Here is a 25,079-nt window from a genome sequence, read left to right on the forward strand (position 1 = left end):
TACGAAAAGTAGCATTAAAATTAGACATTTTTTTTCCTCAAGGGATGAGAAAGCCTAGTTAGGGGAGACTGTGAATACTGCGTAAGTTATTTCAGTATCTAAAATGATAGAAAGCATTTTAGCTCTTAGAACTTTGTGAAGTTCTGGGGCGCCTGGGTGGCTCAGTCGTTAAGCGTCTGCCTTTGGCTCAGGTCATGATCCCAGGGTCCTGGGATCGAGCCCCGCATCGGGCTCCCTGCTCTGCAGGGAGTCTGCTTCTCCCTCTGCCTGCCGCCCCCCCTGCTTGTGTTCCCTCTCTCGCTGTGTCTCTCTCTGTCAAATAAATAAATAAAATCTTAAAAAAAAAAAAAAAAGAACTTTTGTGAAGTTCTGATGTGACCCTCTATCAGCTGACCTCCCCACTTTGCGGGAAATGGACTCACTTTCACAACAGCTTTTGGATTGTAACATTTTGATTTTTCTTTTCCTCCACTTAGAAAATAATGGTAGCAAATATAAAGAAAAATGGTGAGTTCTAGTTTAGAGACTGCAGTGAGATCTGATGGATCTCAGTTAATTTTAATATGTCACTTGGGGATTTGTTCATAGGTGCAGAGTGGCTTCAGAAGGAACTGTTGACTAACTTTTCTGACCTCCATGGACTGCCAGCTCTTCTTTTAACAGCTGTGTTCAGCTTTGAAAAATGGAGTTGAATATCACTTTTGCCCTATGTTGAAACTACTGAAACTTTATTTTCAAGTTGGGAAATGTCTTTAGTTTGGGGATTATACAAAATGAAATTTTTTGTTTCCAAAGCTGTTTAATTTTATAGTGTTATACTTTTAATTTTGGAAGGTTACTAGTTTCCATTTACCTGACACTGCTACTCTTCAGCAAAAGAATCACTAAATTAGAAGCTGTCACCACTTTCTCATTGTTCTTTTACCTTTTTGTTTCCTGTGAGACTGAAGCAAGCTCTCACCGAAGACTGGGAATGTGTGATATTTTGGCGATATTGTGGGGTAACTAAGAGTCTACAGTGTGTAGACTGTCTTTTTTAACCCATTATTTGGACATCTGTTAAGTTTTTGCTAGTTTCTGTTTTGTACAGATAATTTACTGTAGGCTTTTCCCAGTTTCTTTGTGCTTGTAGCTTTTGTGTGTGGAAAACACTCCTCTTTTTTGCTCCAGTTCCCTCCCCCCACACTACCATCACATAGCTTGGCTACTGTTTCTTTCTTTCCTGCGTGACTTATGTCTGCGTGATGCTGCCAACTTACCATGCTAGATGGGGTGGGATATTACTAGTGAGAAACACCTGTGCTTCCTATTGGCTGCCTGCCTGATTCTGAATGCTGTTGTCTGAGCAAGAATCTTAGGGGTCTGGAGAGTGAAAGGAAGTCAGGGTAGTGGTGACAAACAACTTGAAAATCCGTAACTGACATCATCAGCTAGCTTGTTATTACTGCATATTCAAGCAGTACTGTTTTGTGATCATATAGCCATTTTAAGCCTTATAGAGGTTTTCAACAAGGATATTTCACTGGAGGTTGTTTATGTGGTAAAAGACTATTCCTTAGGTCTGTATTTCTTAGACGGCTAGAGCAAGAAGAGCAGGCTTTACATTTTTCATTTGTCAGCCCTTCCCTGCTCATGGTTCGATTTCTGTTTGTCATTTAGTGCACAGTTTTTCATGAAGCTTTTTCTGTCCATCCATCCCAATCCTGTATTGTAGGATATTATTTAGTATTTTACTAGACACATTTTTTCATTTCAGCAAGCTTTTAAGCTTTTTTGAGCATGGAGATTGCTTTATTGCTTCGTGTATTATATAACTTAAAAAACATTTTTTAAAGACTTTATTCATTTGTCAGAGAGAGAGAGAGAGAGAGAGAGAGAGCGAACACAAGCAGGGGGAGCGGCAGACAGAGGGAGAAGCAGGCTCCCTGCTGAGCAAGGAGCCCGATGTGGGACTCGATCCCAGGATCCTGGGATCATGACCTGAGCTGAAGGCAGACGCTAAACCGACTGAGCCACCCTGGCGTCCCCCCCCAAATTTTTTTTAAAGTAAGCTCTAGGCCTAATGTGGGGCTTGAACGCAAGATGCCAAGATCAAGAGTCACATGCTCTCCTGACGGAACCAGCCAGGCACCTTGTGTGTTATATAACATTGAGGAGTCAGGCACACAGTCCCTACACTAATTACCTAGCCCTTCTTGTAAAAGCTTATTGGACCAGAGGTAGACACCTAATTCAAGCTGGGTAAATCAGTTTCTCCTAGGAATTTGAGATTGTGACTGAGATTTAAGTCTTTTTTTTTTTTTTTTTTAAGATTTTATTTATTTGAGAGCAAGAACACAAGCAGGGAGGAGGGGCAGAGGGAGAGGGAGCAGACCCCCTGCTGAACAGAGAGCCTGATGTGGGATTCCATCCCAGAACTCTGGGATCATAACCTGAGCTGAAGGCAGACGCTTAACCAACTGAGCCACCCAGACGTCCCACGATTTAAGTCTTTAGGGAACAAACGGGTAACCTGTTTCAAGAGAACTTGAAACGTATCAATTCACATGCACAGTCAAGTCCAGGCTTGTCATATATCAGGAAGCAGTGAAGGCCAGTCTGCAAGGAGGGATAGTTAAGTAGATTCATCCTGAAGTATAGATGAGAAATGCATCTCTGGAGAGGGAGGCAGCCATCCACATGCAGACTAGAAACCTAGGTGCTTAAAGCCTTTTTAAGTGTGGCCTGTTGTACTTTCTGCCTTTGGATTCTTTGAGATACTCCAGTATCCTTTCAATTAATTTCATTTTTTTGCTTAGGCTGGCTTGAAGGTTTCTCTTAATTACAACCAAAAGTTTTGAAAAGAGTACAGAGCTCTAACATTTCTTAAATTCATTTGAATTTTAGAATAGTCAAGCCTAGGATCATGGCTTTTGGAAGATTGTCCTTTGCCCCCAACAGGTGCCCCCCACCCCCCACACTCCCTTAGGCTGCTTGAGGTCTTGGCGCCTCTGTGGTGTAGACGTTCACCTATGTTGTAGCTTTTGGTGTATAGAGCGCTCTTCTGGTGCTTTGCCAAATCAAGATTGAGGTTTTGTTTTTACGCGTTTTTAATGATTATTTGTTTAGTTTATCTATTTATTTGCTTAGATTATTCTTTTCAGCATATGTGACTGATAATAAAATAATACTGCTATTTCAGATAGGAAACTTAAGGTGAGCCATCATTTTAAAAATAATTTTTTGTGAGGCATATGGATTAAGTTCTTCTTTTCTAGTTGAGTAACACATTTGTTTTAGTTCCTGATTGTTTCCTCTTAAGGAAAGTTGATGGACTTGAATGGAATACAATAATGTGAGTTGAATGGCAGTTGAGACTTTAAACAAAGGGTAATGGTGAATGGCTGTGTGCCCAGTTGATGGAGTCTGTCTCGTCTCGGCTCAGTTAGTAACTTCATGAATGATCTGTAATAGGAGCATCACAGTGGTGTTTTTCTCTTTGAGAAATGTTAATGAGGGAGAGAGGGAAGCTCTGAGAAAGATAGTTTAAGTCTTCTAATTTTTTTCTTCCTATGATCATTTGGTATTTATTAAGTTGAAAGAAAAATGTAAAATTTCCCTGTAATATTAAGGAGCAGGAATTAAGAGACTAGAGCCAGCTTTGAAATGTGGGTTTGCATACAATCGGGAAGGAATGGATTTGCAGGGTGGAAAAAACTGGAAGACAGTATTTCACAGTGGAGGCCGACCTAATTGTGACTGTACCTAACCAATGTTACACCTTCATGGAGTGCATGTATGATACTGAGTTGACTGCTCTGCATAGAGCAAGTTTTATTGTCCTTAGTGCTCAGTGGTATTGGGCCCTTGTGCAAAGTAGAGACTTGATAAATATTTTTTAAATATTCTATGTCTGGTCAAATGGCACTTTTGTTTTGAGACTGTTTAGTACTGAGGAATAGGAAGAAAATCTTTTGAAATTCTAAGAATTTCATTTGTTCACATCATTGTCTTCTGAAGATAATCAGTACTACAAGGAGTTTTCTGAAAAAAAAAAAAGCAGCTTTCCATTGAAAGACATTAAGTTGGCTAAGATTTGTACTGTAAAAGCCTTTGTGTACCTCTGTAATCTTGAAACCTCATATTGTATATTGCCTGGACAAAATCAGAAGGCTTTTAGACAACCTTGATTCTGGCTCTGTTTTCTCTAGCTCCAGAGAATAAGAAAAGGAGAATCTGATACTGCTGGCAGTCTATGCTCTCTTGCTTTTCTGGGCCAAGACATGCGTTTAAAAATAAAATCAAGGAAATTGTAAACCAGTAGTAGAAACGAATAAAGTACCCAGGGGTTTGCTTCCTCTCATGTCCTGTGGCCTGAGTCTCTCTTTTTTCAAGCCTTTAGGCTGGTATTAAACTAAGGTGGCAAAACTGTGCTCTGGCTTTGTCCTTCTTTACATCCCCTTTAAAATTTATAGGAAATAATTATGGAAAGACACCATGATTATTATATATTTGTTTTTATCATATACTATTTCTGTTTAATACCCTCTGGGATACATTTACAAGTGCAATTAAAAAAAAAAGTCTGCAAACTTCTTTATTGAAATCAAGTGCTGTTTTTTATTTATTAATGTTCATTTGTCTGGTGTAACTTTGCTCTGGCCTAAGAAAGACCTAGAGAAAGACTTCATTCTGTTCCAGGAAGCGTACAACTTAGAAAAATGTTTTCTTTTGAATTCTGACTGCTCCAACTTCTGTGAACAAACCAGATCCACAGATCAGGTTTGTAAACGATCTGTTTTCTTAAGGTATCTTCTAACAGAATGGGTCTCAGGGGAAGCTGAGCGGCAGCACACATTTAGCTGGGAGTAGCAGTTCATCTCCCTGACATACATCCCCTTTGTCCGCACAAAGCAATTTTGGAGGCAGGCTTGGAATTTAAATGTACACTTCTCTGTTCTGGCCCAGTTTGTCTTATTTAATCCATTTTATTTTTTATGTTTCGTATGTCTGATATATTTCTAATAAAATTGTGTAGAAACCTGCTTTGGAGAACTCTGAAGTCTTGATAGGAAGAATTCTAAATTTATTGTATGCAAAATGGTGATCTGGAAAGAAATAGTATACATAGGTCACTGAAACTATTGAATTTGTATTTATTTGTTTTTATGAATGGGGGAAGGTTAAGACTTGAATATATTTTATTCTTTTGTAAGAGAGTCACTGAAACAGTTTCTGATATTTTTTCAGTTTCTGATATTTCTTCAGCATTGTATACTACGTGGTAATATTTCTTGAAGATAGCTTGCTGAAGAAAAAAATTGAATCAAGCTTTCTGAATTGCCAGATCCAGAACATCAAAAAATGCTTTGGACCAAAAAAAAAAAAAAAAAGAGGCCTGCTGGATCCACCCCCAGGAATCCTAGTGGGTCCCCATGGTAACAGCCTCCTTGCTTACAACTTGTCACTGTGTAACTGTCACTGGAGTTCAGAGAAAAGCCAGTATATCAAGAACTGTGTGGCATTAACTACTCCTTGATAAAATGCTGTTGCACATTTGAAACGAGACAGAAATAGAAAGTTAAAGGTTTTAATTTCTGTGTTCCATTAATTAGATGCTTTAAAAAGCTGCCTAATTATGGTAAGGTGCAGCAGTGGGAAGGTGGTGGGTGGCCGAGGCAGGGCATAGGAGGAAGCCAGAGTCTCAGAAGGTTAGAATCTTCAGGGTTTTTTCTTCTCTAATCCCTTCATTTTTCAAATGAGGGAAGTGAAATGCCTTACTTAGGTTCACAGAGAAGCAGAAACAGGATTCCAGCCCAGGCCTTCTAATTTCCAGCATAATGTTCTGCTGTCTCTACTCACATCTTGCATTTACCATGCCTCTATGTTTCATAAATGAAGTCTCATTTTCTGAGGTTAGAAAAGGACCTTAGAGGTTATGTAGAGAAACTTTCTACCCTGCAAAGGAGTCCCGTTTGCACCATCATGGGCAGTCAGCCTCTGCCTCTTCCCTCAGGTGGGGGTTATCTGTTTAGTTAGCAAGAACCCCCTTGCCTGAGTTCAAAGAGAAGATAGTTTTAATTTTAAAGCTATATGCCTTATTTTTCTCCTCTAATAAAATAGCAATTGAAAATCAGACCCAGTGTTTTTTATTAGCATGTTTATCTCCATTTAAGTCATGCTTGTCAGTCATGACAAGACAGATAATTCTTTTTTTTTTTTTAAAGATTTTATTTATTTATTTGAGAGAGAGAGAGAGAATGAGAGACAGCACGAGAGGGAAGAGGGTTGGAGGGAGAAGCAGACTCCCTGCTGAGCAGGGAGCCCGATGCGGGACTCGATCCCGGGACTCCAGGATCATGACCTGAGCCGAAGGCAGTCGCTTAACCAACTGAGCCACCCAGGCGCCCAAGACAGATAATTCTTTAAAAGAATTATGTCCTTATGTCCTGCCTAAACCCTAGAACTTTGAAAAGGTAATGCCATATTTGGAACAAGCTAGTCTTCTAATGGGTGGGAGGGAAGAGATTGATAAATGTTATATTCAGCTTAAAGTATTTTATAAGGTGCTTAATAAGATGAAATTGATTATAAGCTAGAGTATCAAAAGAGGCCTCAATGTACTTTAAAAGCAAAATCAAAGCCAAATACGCAAGTGGTTTTGAATTCTTGCGGTGCGTTTTATGAATGCTTTTGTATAGAGTAGGTTCATTTACATAAAAGTGTGAGTTTTGGGTTCAAAACCAACATTATTTAGGCAATTATTAATCACCAATGCCAAAACACTTTTTTGTCTATTTTTTGGATGTTCTGTTGCTCAGTATGCCAGTCATCAAATGCCCTTGTCAGAGAGGGCTTCAGCTTTATTTCACTTTTACTCTTTCAGAGTAGCTTGAAAGGTAGTAATAGGTAAACATTTAAAGATTATAAGCTTCAGGGGCGCCTAGCTGCCTCAGGCGGTGGAGCATGTGACTCTTGATCTGGGGTCATGAGTTCAAGCACCACCTTGGGCGGAGAGCCTACTAAAAAAAAAAAAGATTATTAGCCTGAGGGGTTTTTTTTTAATACCTTTTAAGAAAAGCACATATGCATATTTTCTAAGATATACAGAAATGTTTTCAGTTTCTCATAACACAGATATTTTTTCCTCGAAGAATTTACCATACCTAAAAATGGAGAATTTGGCTCCAAGATTAACTTTTCTTTTTGTCTTACCAGAAAATTAAAGTGAAAATGCTGTTGGCAGTCTTTTGCTGTCTTGACTTCAACACAGTAGAGAATGCTATAATGAAAATGTGGCTGAGTTTTTAATATTCTGGGATTTCATGACCACCAGCACTTGTTGTGCAGCCAAGGTAATTAAGGTAATCAAATATTTTAGTCATTAGTAGGTTTGGCCTGGCTCTTAAAGAAATCTCTAATCCTAGCTATATCCCCAGTGCCCTTTTCTTTTTTAGTCTAAAACATATTTATTATTTAGTTGTTCTGGCTCTTAATTTGACCAGTGAATTTTTGCATAAAAGTTCATTTGTGAAGTTTTTCTTGATTAGAAAGTATGCCAAATTATAGTGTAATGAAAGAAATTGTTAGACTTCACATTGATGGGGGAGGGAGGAGAGACAGAGACAGGGGTGGGATGGGAGAAGAGAGATACGGTTGCATCCTTACCATTTGTTAGACAAGGAAATTTGAAGTGTTAGGAACCTCTTTGAGGAGAGTAACTTATTTGGGGCATCCGGCTATTAAGTGGTAGGACACTGTGGGACTGCCAGTCCACACTGTAGATGCTGTACTCTTTCCCTATACTTTTCTGGCTTGTTGAGGCCCAGTCTCCTAATAGTAATGAAATAATTTATTTTTGTAGCCATTCCTTTTCATGTGGTAATGTAATTTTTAACCATTAAATCAGTGATGTAAATTCAGTATCTCATTCTAGAAGTTCTTAGGTTGAGAGAGTTAGGAAAGTAGGCACATCTATTAACTGCCATGGTGTAAGATATTTTTTGTGTACCTTAACTAAACTGTTTACCTGTTTTCTTATCAAAAAGTGGGAGTAATTTACCCTTAACAGAAGTGGCATGGAAATGTGATTTTAAGGTAGGTAGCATTCATAGCATCCTCAAGTCTTTTAAAAGAAATTCATGGATCATAATAAAGTTCCTATTGGAGGTATCCCTCTCACGGGTCATTTAATAGATCAGAAAACTGGGTGTTAACAGCTTTATTTGGTTCCCTGATGAGACATGATGTGACATTAAAGATTGTCATCTCCTCCTACCCCCCTTTTTAAAATCTAGTCACTCTCTCCCAACTCTCATGCCCCATAGCCATCCTTTTGGCTCTGATAATTACTTCTTAATTTTTTTTTTTTTTTTAAGATTTAGAGAGAGAGAGGGTGCAAGGGAGAGGGAGAAAGAAAATCTCAAGCAGACTCCCCACTGAGCATAGAGCTCCGTGTGGGGGCTTGATCTCATGACCCTGAGATCATAATGTGAGCCAGAATCCAGTTGGGTACTCAACTGACTGAGCCCCCCAGGTGCCCCAGAAAATGACTTCTTAATTCTAAGCAGCCATAGTCCATGAGCTCCTAGAAAAGAGAGAGAAAGAGAACCCCAGTCTCTCCAGGGGGCCTTTCAGTCAGTGCCATATTTACCAAGCAGTCTGTCTGGTCTGTGACCACGTCCTCTTTTGTCTGGGCCCACATGAAAGAATGTCCCAAATGCTATCTTGATATATGTCCTCACTAGCGATCTTGTTCTTTAAGCCTCCTTTTACAGGTTGATTCACAGTAGGGGAGTCATGTTCAGAAACTTTTTGTGATAGCCTGAATTTTCTTGTCTTTCATCTCTTTGCTTCTATTTATGTTCTTTTTACCTCTTCCTTGAGCTTGCACCTTCTGCATAGTTGACTCTATTATATCATCTTTGGGGCTGAAGAATAAAGTTGGAAGATTTTAAAGTTAAAGTTCCCAGAATAATGTAGTCGCCCACATTGCACATATGTCACATTTTGAGTTTACTAGTTAAGCCTCTAAATATGTGCTTTATATACAGTATGTGCAGTGTGATGACTTAGGTTGCCATGAGAACCTAAAAATTTTAGGCTTAAATTGTTCAGCAGCAGACACACATTTTTCCCTTATTGTCTTAGAGGGAGGATAATTTCTTCTTTTGTCTAATATACTTTTTACAAATTGAGATATTAGGCAGTGGTCCTTCTCATATATTGCCTCCTGCTAACAGGATGGGTAGCTTCTTTGTCTATTATCAGTCTCCTTCACTGCAGTCTTCCATGCTCTAGTTTTTTTCCTCTGTACTTGTCTCCTTTTACTTTCTTGCTACAGGATAGAATTAGAAGTAGGAAACTGGAAGCTTTATCTTTTAAAAAACTGTACCTAGTATGAGAGGAGCTATATAGTGGGATATCCCTAACACACCTGAGGAATTCTGGTCTCATGTAAGCCTCCTGAGATGAGTGTTGGGGTAACATTGGCTTGAAAACCTTTTTTTTTTTTTTTAAGTATTATAATGTTAGTTTGTCATCTGAAAACAATTCAGGTTCAGTTTGAATTGGAATACGTTATTTTGAGTAATTTTTGGCCAGGGTAACTTGTATATTCTTTTTTTTTTTTTTTAAGATTTTATTTATTTATTTGACAGAGAGCGAGCGAGCACAAGCAGGGGGAGCGGCAGAGGGAGAGGGAGAAGCAGACTCCCTGCCGAGCAGGGAGCCCAATGCGGGACCCGATCCTAAGATCCTGGGATCATGACCTGAGCTGAAGGCAGATGCTTAATGAGCCACCCAGGCACCCCTAACTTGTTTATTCTTGACCGGGTTTAGTCATGAGGACTCCCTTCTTTTTGGACCAGGCAGTACAAGAGGAGATAAAAGGATGTTAGAGGTGGAACAGACTGTATATTGTTTAGTCTTAAATCTGTTTTGGATCATGGACCCCCTTTTGAAAATCTGGTAAAAAGTTATGGACCTATTTCCCTATAAATAGAAGTAAGTAAGTACAGTTGAACAGTGCAGAGATTAGGAATGTCCTGATCTGGCACAGTAGAAAACCCACTTATACCTTTTGATGCTCTAGAAACTTTACTAATAGCCTACTGTTGACTAGAAAGCCTTACTGATAACATAAACAACACATATTTTATATGTTATATGTATTATGTATTGAATTCTTACAATAAACCACAGAAAATAAAATGTTACTAAAAAAATCATAAGGAAGAGAAGATACATTTGTAGTACTATACTGTATCAAAAAAATCAAGTAAGTGGATCTGTGCAGTTCATACCCATGTTGTTCAAGGGTCAACTGTGCATAAATACATTCTACGTATATATGTAAAATTTTGCACATAATGGAGTTTATGGAATATCCATGAACTATCCAGGAATTTTGAATCCTTAGATATGGACTGCTGTTCTGGTCTGGTACTATTTTTCACTTGAGGAAATGGGAAATAAGAAGTGACTAGCCCAAGACCACACTATAGGTGTTTATAGCCATTTTGATTTTGAGGTTATACTGTAATCACCTTGGTTTATACAGTTGTGGTCTTTTGCATCGTGTTCTTTATTTTTACCTAGTTGTCTTCACGTAAGTAACCTCGGTAAAGTATGTAATAGATAATTAAAGCTGTGCTCTTATGCAAAAAGTAGCATATTAATTCACAATAAGTTAACTTTTTGGGAAATCAAAACAGGCTGCTCAGAAAAACTAAATATATATAAACCACTATATACAATTAAGAGATTTTTATTTTTTTGTTTTTTTATTTTCTTTAAAGATTTATTTATTTAACAGAGAGAGAGACAGGAACGCAAGCAGGGGGAGTGGGAGAGGGAGAAGCAGGCTTCCTGCTGAGCAGGGAGCCCGATGTGGGACTCGATCCCAGGACCCTGGGATCATGACCTGAGCTGAAGGTTAACGACTGAGCCACCCAGGCGCCCCCCCCCTTTTTTTTTAAAGATTTTATTTAAGAGATTTTTTAATAAAATGTTGAACGCTTGCATGTCTGTGTTTTGTTGGACATGAAAAGTGCCTCTTCTGCAGGAATCCTGATGTGTTCTTTTCTTTTTCAGTATATCAGACGGTGTGGACAGGGCTCTGCCTTGCACTAGGAGATCTAGGTAGTAGGATTGAGAGGTCAAGTTTGCTATCATTTAGCATTCTTTGCTCATCGTTACAACATTACAAGGGGCAAAGAAAAATATCAAAATTCCCAAATGGTTAGTTTGCTGATAAAATATATTAGAGCAAGTAATTATGGTGGATATGTTTTATCTTGAGAATTTGAAGAGTTTTCTTAAGTTTCAGAGAAAGGGGGGGCTCCCTAGTGTATTTGTGTATCTATGCCACATAAGCTTGGGCTCATGCACACATATATATCAGACAATTCAGTGATAGGAAGGAACTAGGCAGGGCTCTGTTCTCTGGAGCTCCCCATTGTGGCTGAATGACTGGCAGTATTTTGTAATCAAAGATCTCAGAGTATATCAGCATCAACATTTTATTTTTCTTTTTTAGAGAGTTGGGCGTGGTCAGGGGGCAGTGGGGGAGAGAGAGAATGTCATCTTAAGCGGGCTCCATGCTCAGTGTGTAGCCCGACACAGGGCTCAGTCTCCCCTGAGCCAAAAATCAAGAGTTAGATGTTTAACTGACTGAGCCACCTAGGCACCCCTTTTTTTTCTCCTTCTTTTAAAGGTGGTATAAAATTTCCTCAAAAGGCTAATCAGAGATTTCTGAGATAGAAGAATATGTTCCTGAAAGTATGATAAGAGAGATGTTAGCATGGATGCTGAATTGTGGTCTGAATTCATTTTTCTTTTTTTAGAATATATTTTCTCTGAAGTCGGCAGAAACTATACATTTTTTTTAACTTTACATTTTTAAATTACAGACTCAAAGAATTCCAGAAATGGAGGGACCTTAGAAATCATCTAGTTAGGGCGCCTGGGTGGCTCAGTTGGTTAAGCGACTGCCTTCGGCTCAGGTCATGATCCTGGAGTCCCGGGATTGAGTCCCACATCGGGCTCCCTGCTCAGCGGGGAGTCTGCTTCTCCCTCTGACCCTCTTCCCTCTCATGCTCTCTGTCTCTCATTCTCTCTCTCTCTGAAATAAATAAATAAAATTAAAAAAAAATCATCTAGTTCAAATATTATAGCCTCATGTTTAAGATAATGGCGGGTGCCCTTAGAGTACTGGGAGGTGGGACCTATGGAAAAAGATCTATGTCTGTCTGTCCTGTCTTTTTCTTAATTTCTGTAGTGTTTATAGTTGGTACCCCACACTTTAGCACTAGTCAGATGCTATCAGCTTTTATTTTCTCATGTATTAATCTTACCTCAGAACTAGATATTAAGTGTTGGGAGTCAGTGATTACAGTTGATGTTTGTGCTGCAGCCCCTGTAATACTGAATATAGACAGTGCCTGGTAAATACTCGGTTGATTCATTATGAACTAAAGTATGGAATCATATGAGCCAATCAGCCATGCATTTTTTTTTAATCTTGGGAGAGCTCCCTCTGGCCAGAAATTGAGCTTCTCATACACTTCACATTGAGATGAATCTGAATGAATTGTTTTAAGCAAAGTAATTCTTGGAAAATAAATATTTGGCTTCTGATTATATAAACCAGCATCTTGGGAAATTAAAATTACATGAGAGGGGCGGCTAGGTGGCTCCGTTGGTTGAGTGTTCGACTTATGATTTTGGTTCAGGTCATGATCTTGGGGTCAGGAGATCGAGCCCTGCATTGGGTTCCATGCCCGGCAGGGGAGTCTGCTTGAGATTCTCTCTCTCTGTTCCTCCCCCCTCTAAAATAAATAAATCTTTTTTAAAAAGTACATCAGAATTTATTTTAACTTGTACCATCTGCTGCCCTCCTCCCCAGGAGACCCCAAAACATAGTCTTAGAGTTGGGATGAGATCTTGATTCTGAAAACAGCAAAGGGCCAGTGAAGGTTAGGGTTGTTCACACAAATGGGGAATAACCTTTTTTTTTCCCATGTTCAGTTTCATACTTTAAATGATATATTAAGCCTCACGGCTACTGCTGATCTGGTAAGAATCTGACCTAGTAAAGTTTTCACACTGTCTTTTCTGTTCCCATGGTGGGGGGATTCTTGGTGTAAGTGACTGAGATTATTGGGAAGTTCCTTGACTGAAATAGAATCTCTCAAACCCTTCTTCAAGTACCAGCCTGTGTGTTTCTGGTTTTTGTCTGGACCATGTGAACAGAATGCATGTGTGTGAGATAATTGGGCTTTTCCTAACGGCCCCCTTTCAGCAACCATGTATGGGTAAAGCTGTTCAGGTCCCTGCTCCTCCCTCTCTGAGCAGGGAGCAGAATGTGTTCTGCTGAAGCTGCTGTTCCACTTCTCAGCTTTCTATATTTGTACAGCACCAGCGGCCCACTAGCGAGGCGGTGTGGCCGCCCTGTGCACCCATGCTGGCGCAGGCCTGAGCAGGGCTCGCAGTTTGTGTTCTTACGTGCGTCCCTCTGTCTGTCTGTGTACATTTCTGTGGAGGACTGAGGTTTTCAAGTGAAGGAGGTGATCGTTCGTCTTTTCTGTTTTGTCAGTTATAAATTGTAGAGAATGTTTCAGAATCTTGGGGATGGGGCAAAGAGACAAGATTTGTATTATTTAACAAAATATGTTTTAGGGAGGAAAGCCAAACTTGTAAATAGAGGGTCAGAAATGGTCTTTGGGTTCTCTTCGAAACTTATCTTTTTAAAGAAATCGTGTTTTTTTTTTTCTTATTTTTTTTTTACTGGTCACAGAGATCAGTTCTTAGGGGTGGAAGTGAATTCCTTGTTTGGCACACAAATTTCCTGACACAAAATTTGAGTAGAAAAGACTGAGACACCTCCACCTCTTTTTTTTTTTTTTAAGATTTTATTTATTTATTTGAGAGAGAGAATGAGATAGAGCATGGCGGGGGGGTCAGAGGGAGAAGCAGACGCCCTGCTGAGCAGGGAGCCCGATGCGGGACTCAATCCCAGGACTCCAGGATCATGACCTGAGCTTAACCAACTGAGCCACCCAGGTGCCCCACACCTCCACCTCCTTAAGAAATCATTTTGTACACATCTTTTTGGAAGAGGGTGTAGTAAGGGCTAAGTCTCTTAACTCGGCCCTTTGCTGGGAAAGGAACTGTGGGAAGTGCCCTGTTGTTTTGGGCTTTGCAGCAAGTGTCCTACGCTGTGTTGCGCGGATTCAGAGTGCTTGGTAAGTTTGGCCTTACAGAGGGCTTGTAATGTTTTTTGGTGTCATATCTATTTAAGGAATAGTAGGGGATGTGACATGTAGACAGATTTCAGGCTGTTTTCAAAGAGTATTGGGTTTGTTACTCTATTTTTAAAGGATCATTTTCTTGGTTTGTTATGAGATATTCTAATTAGGCAGAAATGAATTCCTCACTTTCGATCAGCTTCAGTCTAAATTCAAGTTTGTTTCTTTGTTTTACACTTTCTTTTTACTCCCCCCCCTCCATGAGTCATAAGCATGCAGCGTTGGGAATAGAACTTGTCAGCTGAGTAAGGATGAGACAGTTCTCTGCACATATTTGTTGCTGTGGCCGATGAAGAGAGAAAAGGGCTTTAAATGCTGGAGGAACATAGTTCCCTGAGGCAGCTTTTTCCTGTGGCTGTGTGGTATGGTTGGAGAGTTTGTGTGACTATTTGCTGATAGATTCTGGCTTTGAATCACTTAGGAATCTTTTCAGTGACTTGTCCATTGTTGGCTTTGGGTATATGTGTTTGTTTAGAGTTTGAGACCTGGTGCTGAGTCTCTGGTGGGTCTTGCATACTTGATGACTTTCTAAAATTCTGTTGAGTATGACTTTAAATTGGTTTCACCCTCCCCTTCTTGGCAAGTCTTAGTGCCCATCTCATTTTACCGTCCTACTAATGTTTTCCCATTTATACTATGAATCACGATACACCCTCTGTAGGGGCTGTCATTGGAGATTAAAATCAGTGGCAGCTCTTTGATTTTACAGCTCAGCCTCAGTAAAGGACACTAGCTAGCACATCTCAATTCCTGCTTTCCCTTTGTTTTTGACATTTAAAAAATATATATGTATGTAATTTCCCCGGTCTCATTACTTTATATTTTCTTCATTGTATGCATTTTGAAAGCTTCCACAATTTTTTTTTTTTTGGTATGATGGGGGTAATAAATGTTTACAAATAAATGCTCTTAGAACAAGTGGTTCAGTATTTCCTAATGAAGGTTATACTCACTGGTTGCTAACAGGCCTAGTTGTCGGTTGAAGATGGGTCAGCCAGTCATTGCTTTCTTATCTATTCCTCCCAACCTTTTTTTTTTTTTTTTTTTTTTTTAAAGTAGGCTCCACACCCGGCATGGAGCTCAATGTGGGGCCTGAACTCACGAACTTGAGATCCAGACCTGAGCTGTGAGCAAGAGTCAGACGCTTAACTGACTGAGCCACCCAGGCACTCCAACACACCCCACTTTTAATAAAAAATATTTCTGTAGAATCTTAGGTATTCTATTATGTAAAGATAAAACTCATCCTTTTTCACCATGGGCACGAACTTTAGTGTCTGTTAATGATAGCAAACATTTGTTGAGCACTTTATATGTGCCAGGCACTATTCTAAATGTTTTATGTATATAAATTCTTTAATTCTAAGAAACACCCTATAAGGTAGGTACTGTTATATAGCCATTTTCCAGGTGAGGAAACAGGTATAACAGAGTTAAGCAATTTGTCCCTAGTTACCTGGCTAGTAAGCAGCAAAATTGGGATTAGAAAGTGGTGGTGTGACTCCAGTGTCTCAGTGTAGGATATAAGGTTTATAGTAAATACTTGTCTGTTAATTTTATTAACATATATGGAATATTTGGGATTATTGAATTATAAATTAGTCTGACCCACCTTAATTTTAGAATTTCCTTAATGAAAATGATTATGACTTTGGTTTTATGGCTCTCTGTCAACTAACTCATTTATTGATGATAAAAAGCTGCAAGGCAAATAGCAAGTTCATGGAGTATCCCCAGAATTACTACTTTATCTCTGCTAGTGCCTGCCTGTTTACTGAAGATACTGCAAGCAGAATTAACTTTAGCTTCTTTAACTCTTGTTACCTGCACTGTTCATCATCAGATGTCTTGACAGGAGGAGTATGAGAAGGGGGGAGTTGGCAGGTTTTGCCCCATCCATTAACTGTGATCTGTGTGAGTGTAACAGGGTAACGAGGAGATCTGTTCAAAAGGAATGATGATGGGAGAATTATTGGTAGGCTGAATAATTTCAGTGGAGGGTAGCAAAAATATTACTCTTTCCTAGACAGTGTGATTGAATAGCACAAAAATTTGAGTTAGGGAAATAGGAATCAGCTCTCCTGAGATGTTTTAGTCTCTCTCAAATTGATGGCAGATTTTCCCTTGGATGTATGCTGTCCTGTGCTTCTTGTTCTTGTTCTTTTCTTTCTTGTTCTTGTAAGTCATATCTTCTGAACAAGATTTAAAAACTCATTAAGGACAGGGATTGGACCTTTTTTGTGACCTCTCTAGTTCTGAATATATAGAAGATTTTTTTTTTTAAGACTATTTGAGAGAGGGAGAGAGCAAGGGTACACAAGCAGGGGGAGTGGCAGGCAGAGGGAGAAGCAGGCTCTCCACTGAGCAGGGAGGCCGATGTGGGGCTCGATCCCAGGACCCCGAGATGACCTGAGCTGAAGGCACTTGCTTAACCGACTGAGTCACCCAGGCGCCCCAGAGGATGTTTTCTATATGGATTTTTGATTGATAGAGCTCCCATTTTATAAAGAGCTTGTTCTTGTAGAAATGAAATCAAAGTACTGACAAGTTTAATTTTGTGGAACAGTGGGATTTTTTTTAAGTAGTGTTTTTTTTTTTTTTAAAGATTTTATTTATTTGACAGACAGAGAGAGGGGACACAAGCCGGGGGAGTGGGAGAGGGAGAAGCAGGCTCCCCACTGAGCAAGGGAGCCCGATGCAGGGCTCGATCCCAGGACTCCAGGATCATGATCTGAGCTGAAGGCAGACGCTTAACGACTCAGCCACCCAGGCGCCCCTTAAGTAGTGATTTGAAGGAGGTAAAGGAGATCATATAAATGGGTATTTAAATGTGAGGAACACTTTTAGGAGCACAGTTCAAGAGTGATGAAAGGATGATAATTGAAGTCACTTTTTAAAAAAGTGACAGTATTAAGGAGATATTTAGAATTTGCACCTAAGGCTGTGTATCCTTTGGGGTGAGTCAAGCATAACCAAACATACTCCGTGATTGGCTGAAGCAAAGGTATAAGTTTTGTACTTTCTGGCATATAACCTAACCATCTCAGAAAGCATCTCCACAGAAAAGTTGTTTTGTAGGATTATGATATTAAGAACAGAAAGATTAAATAAAGTTTCCTGCTATTCAACAGAATGGGATAAACTTCCTGAGACAAGACCATATGGAAGCATCCTGCTTGAGTGACCCTGTGTTTGGGGTGAGGTTGGGGCAGATGGTACAGGCAGGGTTCTTGGCTGCTTGGTCAAGGGTTTTGGAGATGATAGAAGTTAGATGCTAGGTGCTGTGGAGGGGCTGTTGTATGTCGTGTGTACTGGGTATGTCTGCCTAAGAGGTGGAGTGAGCTCAGTGAAATGATATTCATGTGTTGGGTAGTGTAGGGGTAAGATAAGGGAAGAGGCTGACTTGGAATGATACCTGCAATTCGATCTTAACCTCCCTCAGAGATTAGGGAGAGAGAGACAAGATATGGTGTGAGAAACAAGATTCCAGATCCCTAGCCTCTTCTGTTCTTTAGAGCCTTCAAGTAAGATATTGCAGGACTGTAGGATTTTTCTATTTAAGCTTGAAGCTGTTTTGATTCCTTTTTGAGATACTAGGCCAAAAGCTGTATTTATAGAACTTGTTTTGACATATTATCTCACCCTGTCCCTTGCCTTCCTTACTGGAAGCCAGCTAATGTTGCACTCTGCCTGGCAGGAAAGGTTGATTGAAGAAAATGTACACACAGATATACAGCTGAGTGATTGAAAATAGCTCCAAACTTTGTAAATAGGCCAGCCATAAGGTTTGCAGTCCAAGCTGTGTGAACATCAGTTGAGTTGCTGGGATAATTTTCAGATGGTGTAAGGTCCTTACCCAACCAACTCACATGTGGTATGGATACTGCTTCACCTGGACAATGGCTGTTTCCACACAGAAGTTTCAGACAGAGCAGGAAACAATGCAAAACAGAGTGCTTGTTTTGGAATAAAGCATGAGTTGGGATTTTTCTTTGTCTCTCATGGTTTCAAGTTTTTTTTTAGAATAGGTAACATCCATATTCGAACAATTCAGCCAGTATTCCACTTCTGCAACCTTGTTAACAGTTTCTTCTTTATCTTTCCAGACCTGTTTTGTTCCTATACAAGCCAGGTATAATTCCTTTCTTACCATATAATCTTCTTGACCAGTCCTTAGTGTAGTGTATTGGAATTGCCTTAGTCTCTTTAATAGCTGCAGCATTCCATCACAGTGCTATAGTATAGTTTATTTAACCAGCCCCTAACTGATGGACATGTATGTTTCCAGTTTTTCCTATTATAAACAACGTTCTCATTAATGCCCCTTTGCGTACTTTGTGTACATCAGATACAAGTGTATTTAAAGGCTGTATTTCTAAAATTGGAATAGTTGGATTCAAAGAGCATGTGATGTTTTCAATATTGATAAAATACTTGAGATCCTTTTTTAAATTTTGCGATGATCTTATCCACTGAAGAATGTTATTAGTGGATAGAAAGTTCTTAATGCAATGATAGTCAGACTACCACCCCAGTTACTTGAATGAACATGTATGACCTGAAATGGAAAATTTAAGAAACCTTCTTGAGATAAGTTTAGTTATCAAATCCAGCAATCATTATTGTTGGAGAAGAGGCAGATTGCTCAGAGTAGGGAAGTCCAATATTTCTCTTACTCTCAGAATGTTAGTTTCACCTGTTTATGATCTCTACCAATTAGAAAAACATTAGTGGTCTGTGGTTCATCCAGCCCTCTCTTAAAACAACTCGGATGGATATCATGAGACCATTTAGTCATCAGAATTAGTTGCAAGTAGTTGTGATATCTGAAGTTTAATAATCACCTCAGAAAATAAAAGCAAAGTAATATTCTGAACCCCCCCCCCAAAAGGGCATTTTACAAACTGACTTATTTTACTAAGTAGAGTGCTGTAACTCCAGAAAGTACAAGCCTCACTGGCTGGTGGTGGAACTTGGGTCACTTAATCCGTTCTCTTCACTTTATTTCCCTTGTCTGAAAAATGGGAGTGAAAATCCTGAATCTCTGAGTGCTCGGAAAAATAATTATAAAGTCATTTCCAGAAGGTTATGCATTATAGAAATGAGCCTTTAGAGACATCAAGATTGTAAGGTAATTTAAAAAGTAACTCTGACAGTGTTTTAGAAAAAAATTAGTCACATTCTGCCTACATGGAACTAACATATGGTGCAGCCCTGATGAGCTGCACAAGTGGGCTGAAATCAAAATGCATTTGGAGAGAGGAGCAGTAGTGACTCACTAGATGAGACAGATTTGGCCTTATGGCAGGGCAGGGAAACTAAGGCGGAACTGGTGGTCTTAGAATATGCCAGATTTGAGCAAGTGATACATGAATATTATGGGAAAGTAGAAGGACTGAACTGTTGTATTTGGATTAGGTGCTTTGTCCAGGGTCTCAGTCCTTGTAGTTAGGCTCCATCTGTGTCTGTAGAGCCCCTACTTCTCCACACAAGGGGGAATTTTTGCTGCCTCTGACTTCTGTGTGCATGGTTCCCTGTGTCTTTGAAGGTAGAAGCCACTAGGCAAATATTTAACATTGATATGCCTGGAACATCGGGATCAAACTAGAAAGATACATAGAAGAGTTAGCAGTTCTGCCTGAAGAAAGCTGCCTGCTAGCTTGGCTACCATATGTAAATTGCTCCTGCTACATCCAGCAGTTTGTTGCCCAGCGCTGACAGTGCTGCCAAGGAAACAGGAGGAGCTAAAGGCAGAGTGAGATTCCTGCACCCCACTCCACCCCCCAGTAGAGAGCTGTATGGGGAAGAGAAGAGGAATACTTAATGGGGATTTGAGAATTACTTTGAGGGTATAGACATTTTGGAATGATGTAGGAACAGATTTTTTTTTAATTTATTTTATTTATTTATTTTTTTTGTAGTGGGCTCCACACCCAGTGCAGAGCCCAGTGTAGGGCTTTAACTCACGGCTCTGAGACCAAGACCTGAGCTGACACCAAGAGTCAGACATTTAACTGACTGAGCCACCCAGATGCCCCAGGAACAGAGATTTTTAAAAATGTATTTTGTAGGGGCATCTGGGTGGCTCAGATGGTTAAGCGTCTGCCTTCTGCTCAGGTCATGATCCCAGAGTCCTGGGATCAGCTCCTGCGTTGGACTCCCTGCTCAGTGCAGAGCCTCCTTCTCCCTCTCCCTCTGCCATTCCCTCCTCTTGTGCTCTCTGGCTCTATATCTCTGTCAAATAAATAAAATCTTTAAAAATAAAAAATTAAAAATGTATTTTGCCTTCCCTGTATGCCTCACCTGACCACCTCCAAAATGGGATGCCTCTTATTTAGAAAGATATGGAAAGATAGCTAAACAGGAGATAAGATGCCAGATCAGGATTTTTTTTTAAGGTTTATTTTATTTTTTTAAAGATTTATATTAGGGAGTGAGCGATGAGCACATGAGTGGGGGGAGGGGCAGAGGGCGAGAAGCAGACTCCCTGCTGAGAGCGTGGAGCCCAGCACGGGGCTTGATCCTAGGAGATCTTGATCCAGGGAGATCACGACCTGAGCCTCAAGACCTAAGCCTGAAACCAAGGGTCAAGACGCTTAACTGACTAAGCCACGCAGGTGCCCCTCTATTTTGGGGAGGGGCAGAGGGAGAGAGAATCCCAAGCAGACTCTGTACCCAATGTGACGACCCTGAGACCACAACCTGAGCCGAAACCAAGAGTAGGACACTTAACCAGCTGTGCCACTCAGGCACCCAGAGATGGCAGATCAGGGAAAGGAACCCATAGCCCAACTCACCCATCCCCATTCAGCTTTAGTATACTACTTTTTTTTTTTTTGAGCAGTTTCAGGGGATTTACTATTATGTTGGCTTTATGAAATAGGTTTTATATTAATTGGTTATGACATAAAGGTAAGGATGCTGTTGGCAAAGTTAGTCTTCAGGCCAGTTGTGACTCTTGATGCTTAAATACGGGCTGTTCACAAGAAAATGTTTATAATTGTTAAGTGAGAAAGGTATGTTATGCAATAGTATATACAGTACGATTTGTAATTTGATAATAATTGTGTGTATTTGAGTATGTGTGCACAGAAAAAAGCCTGGTAGGGAATGAACCAAAATGTGGTTTTATGTAAAAATGAATAAATAGATAAAAAATTTTAATTGAAGTGGAAAAGTTAAGGGGGAATAAATATTAAATATTACTTCTGTAAAAGACTGCTCACAATGTTGTTTTTACCCAAATGCCACAATTTAAAGGGAAAAAGACTTTTTACTAAAAAGTACAAATATTTATGTGTAGATATCTCATTAAGAATATGTTAGTGTACGGGCGCCTGGGTGGCTCAGTCATTAAGCGACTCTTCACCTTTGGCTCAGGTCATGATCCCAGGCTCCTGGGATAGGGTCTTGGGATTGAGCCCCACATCGGGCTCCCTGCTCAGTGGGAAGCCTGTTTCTCCCTCTCCCACTCCCCCTGCTTGTGTTCCCTCTCTCGCTGTGTCTCTCTCTGTCAAATAAATAAATAAAATCTTAAAAAAAAAATGTTAGTGTAAAATTTACAAATTAGAGCAGATAAGCTAGGGAACGAATTTCAACAGTTGAAGGTCTCATACCTGTAACCTTTTTTTTTTTTTTTAAGATTTTATTTATTTAGGGGCACCTAGGTGGCTCAGATGGTTAAGCATCTTCCTTCGGCTCAGGTCATAATCCCAGGGTCCTGGGATCGAGCCCCACATTGGGCTCCCAGCTCAGCAGGGAGTCTGCTTCTCCCTCTCCCTCTGCCTCCCCCTGCTCATGCTCTCTCTCTCTCTGTATCTCTCTGTTTCAAATGAATAAATAAAATCTTAAAAAAAAAAAAAGGATTTATTTGTGAGAGAGAGAGCACAAGCAGGGGCAGCAGCAGGCAGAGGGAGAAGGAGAAGCAGGCCCCCCGCAGAGCAAGGAACCCAATGCAAGACTCGATCCCAGGACCCTGGGATCATGACCTGAGCCGAAGGCAGACGCTTAACCAACTGAGCCACCCAGGCGCCCCTAATATGTGTCATCTTTATTCCGGGTATCCTGAAGATAAATAAATAGAAAAGAGAAGGAAGGACTTGTTACTTGTTCTCAAAATGGTAGCATTTGAAGTCTATTTCATTAACAAAAATTTAGAAGTGAGATTTACACAATAGTTTCTCCCAGGTGTATCTCATGTGGCAGGGACTGAACTAGAACTAGAACTGTTTGAAATCAGAGAAAATAGAATTAAGCTTTTAGATGATTTAGTGATAGTCTGGATTAATCTAGTACCATCTTATAGTTTTATAGATCAGGAAACTGAGGCCCAGAGAAAAGTGACTCAAGGGCATGCAAATGGTATCAGATCTGGTCTTTGTCTAACATACTCTTTTGTTACCTCGAAGCAAGGAGAGTCAGAAGGGAACATTCTAACAGTAATCATGAGCTCCTTAAGAGAATCTGGTGAATGCTGTGGATTCTCTCTTCAGGAAACCTCATGTGTCCATCTACACGCAGTTTAGCAAAAAAATATCACAGTGTTCATAGACCTACTCCTTCTTCCCCAAAGCCCATGACTTTGAAGAGATGTGAGGGTCCCAGATTAAGAATCTTTTTTTTTTAAGTAATCTCTGCATCCAACATGGGGCTCCAGCTTATAACCCTGAGATCAAGAGTCGCACGATCTACCAACTGAACCAGCTAGTTGTGCTCCCCAGCTTAAGAATCTTGATGAAAAAGGAAAGTTTTTAAAATTGCTGTTACGTTGCACAATAATACTGAACTGTACACCCAAGTGTGAGTTGAGATAACTTTTATGTATGTGTTTTTGACCACAATTTTTTTTAAAGATTTTATTTATTTATTTGCCAGAGAGAGTGCATGCACGCACACAAGCGAGGGAGTGGCAGGCAGAGGGAGAAGCAGACTCCCCGCTGATCAGGGAGCCCGATGTGGGACTCCATCCCAGGACCATGGAATCATGGCCTAAGCCGAAGGCACACAACTGACTGAGCCACCCAGGTGCCCCTGACCACAATTTTTTAAAGCTGGAAAAAAGTTATTACCACTAGAGTGCATACTGGCCGTTGGAGAAGGAGTTGAGATTGAGATGTTTATAAATTTCTCTACTAGGGTCAGGAAAAGGAGCACACATTGATAACTCCGTCAGTAGAGTCAGAAGCCCCACACCTAAGCCTGAATCATGGAAATGGTAGCCACAAAACAAGTGTCACAAGGGGGGGAAAAAAAGATTTTTGTAGACCCTATAGAGAAAGTGTTAAGTTTTATCCCTTAGGTCAGAACTAAGCCTGATGTAGTGCAGGACCTGGACTGTTCAACATGGAGCAAAATTACAGTGGAAGGAGCTGCTCTGGGAATGAGTGACAAGCAGGGAATTTACTGTGTGCTTCAGTGTATCTCTTTAATCCACCTAACCACCTCAGAGTTACAGACAGGGAAACAGTTAACAGTTTAGTTTCTCTATAGTCATTCAGACTAGGGTCCACCAGTTTGTCTTAATGTTCTCACACAATTTATTTCATTTAACGTTAGACTCTACCTACAGTTAGTTGTCATGTATGTTCCCAGGACCCTGGATGAGAACCTGGTGGCAATTGTTTCCCTGCTACAGATTCCTAAGGAAGGTGGGGAGATTTGGGGAGATTAGAGTACTATGCAGACTCTATTGGATCTTAGCACGAGGCCCTGGTGGAGTTTTGCATCGTAATGAGCTGGGCTAGCCAGGAAAGCTTCCCTTTTGATCTTTTTATCTGGTTACTTGGCTTTCTAGGATATGTGGGTGAGAGGACATACAGTTTCCCAGTGCACTAATCCCAGACTTTTTATTGAATTCGTCATATAATAGGAAAAAGAAGCGAGAGTGTTGCAAAGCAGTCTAAAAGGTAACATTTTTTAAAAGAGGACAATTTTCCTAAGTAATTTCTATTGTTTCTTTCCTCTTCTATTTAGAAATTTGTACAGTGACTTGGTGTTGTATTCTGGGCATCCATTTGGTTCCTTTGGAGGTAGGTAGTTAAGTTCTCCAATTTTACAGATGAGGAAGCTGACACTTGGAGATATTGATGAACTTGCTCAGGTCACACATCTACTCATTAATGGCAGGAGGTTTTCACTACCTTAACCATATTTCTCTTGTGACGGTTAAAACTTTGGGTATTTACCTACTTAGATTTGCCTTAGAAAAATGGTCAGAGTCAACTTTATGGTCCTCCATATTTAAACAGTCTTTTCTGTGGTTTGTGTGCATGATCTTCTTTAATCTGAGTCACCTTTTCACCCAAGAGTCGAACTGCCTGACTATATATTCCAGCTTCTTCATTGTCTGGATTCATGTGATCTTGAGAGTTACTTCATTTGTGTCTTCTCTCAATTGTAAATGGAGATAGGTCAGGTATGAGGATTAAATGTAAAGCACCCAAAACACCACATGGCATAGAGTAAGTGTTCCGAAAATGTGAGCTCTTAAAATTATTGCTACTTTGTAAATGTTTGGACATATCTCCCTACTTCCAGGTGATAAGGTTTACAGTTTTGTTTTTTAAAGTAAGCTCTGCGCCAATAGTGGAGCTTCATCTCATGACCCGGAGATCAAGGGTTGCATGCTCTACCAACTGAGCCAGTCAGGCACTCCAAGGTTTATAAATTTTAAATACTATATTCTGTCAACTCAAGCAGGCACACATTTATTACCATTAATGGCATTGGAAATTCCTTGATTTTTGGTAACCTATTAGATTCTAAATATAGAAAAATCTGTTCAAAAAACTT

At 40.0% G+C, this 25,079-nt stretch overlaps 1 protein-coding gene across 8 annotated transcripts in view; it reads left to right on the forward strand.

Annotated features, from left to right (window-relative positions):
* Positions 1-25,079, forward strand: part of CELF1 (CUGBP Elav-like family member 1) — a 77,371-nt gene that overhangs the window by 9,071 nt on the left and 43,221 nt on the right. Inside the window, exon 1 of one of the 8 annotated variants that reach the window (XM_073904613.1) lies at positions 7,202-7,334. The exons of 5 other annotated variants lie outside the window; for them this stretch is intronic. The gene's annotated coding sequence lies outside the window, so the exon portion shown is untranslated. Of the gene's footprint in view, positions 1-7,201; positions 7,344-25,079 lie in introns of those variants that run through there. 2 more of the 8 variants (XM_073904614.1, XM_073904615.1) reach the window with 2 other exon arrangements.

Source organism: Callorhinus ursinus, unplaced genomic scaffold, assembly GCF_003265705.2.
Source record: "Callorhinus ursinus isolate GAN/ISIS: 27379988/994484 unplaced genomic scaffold, GSC_fseal_2.0 scaffold21, whole genome shotgun sequence".
Classification (NCBI taxonomy): Eukaryota; Metazoa; Chordata; class Mammalia; order Carnivora; family Otariidae; genus Callorhinus; species Callorhinus ursinus.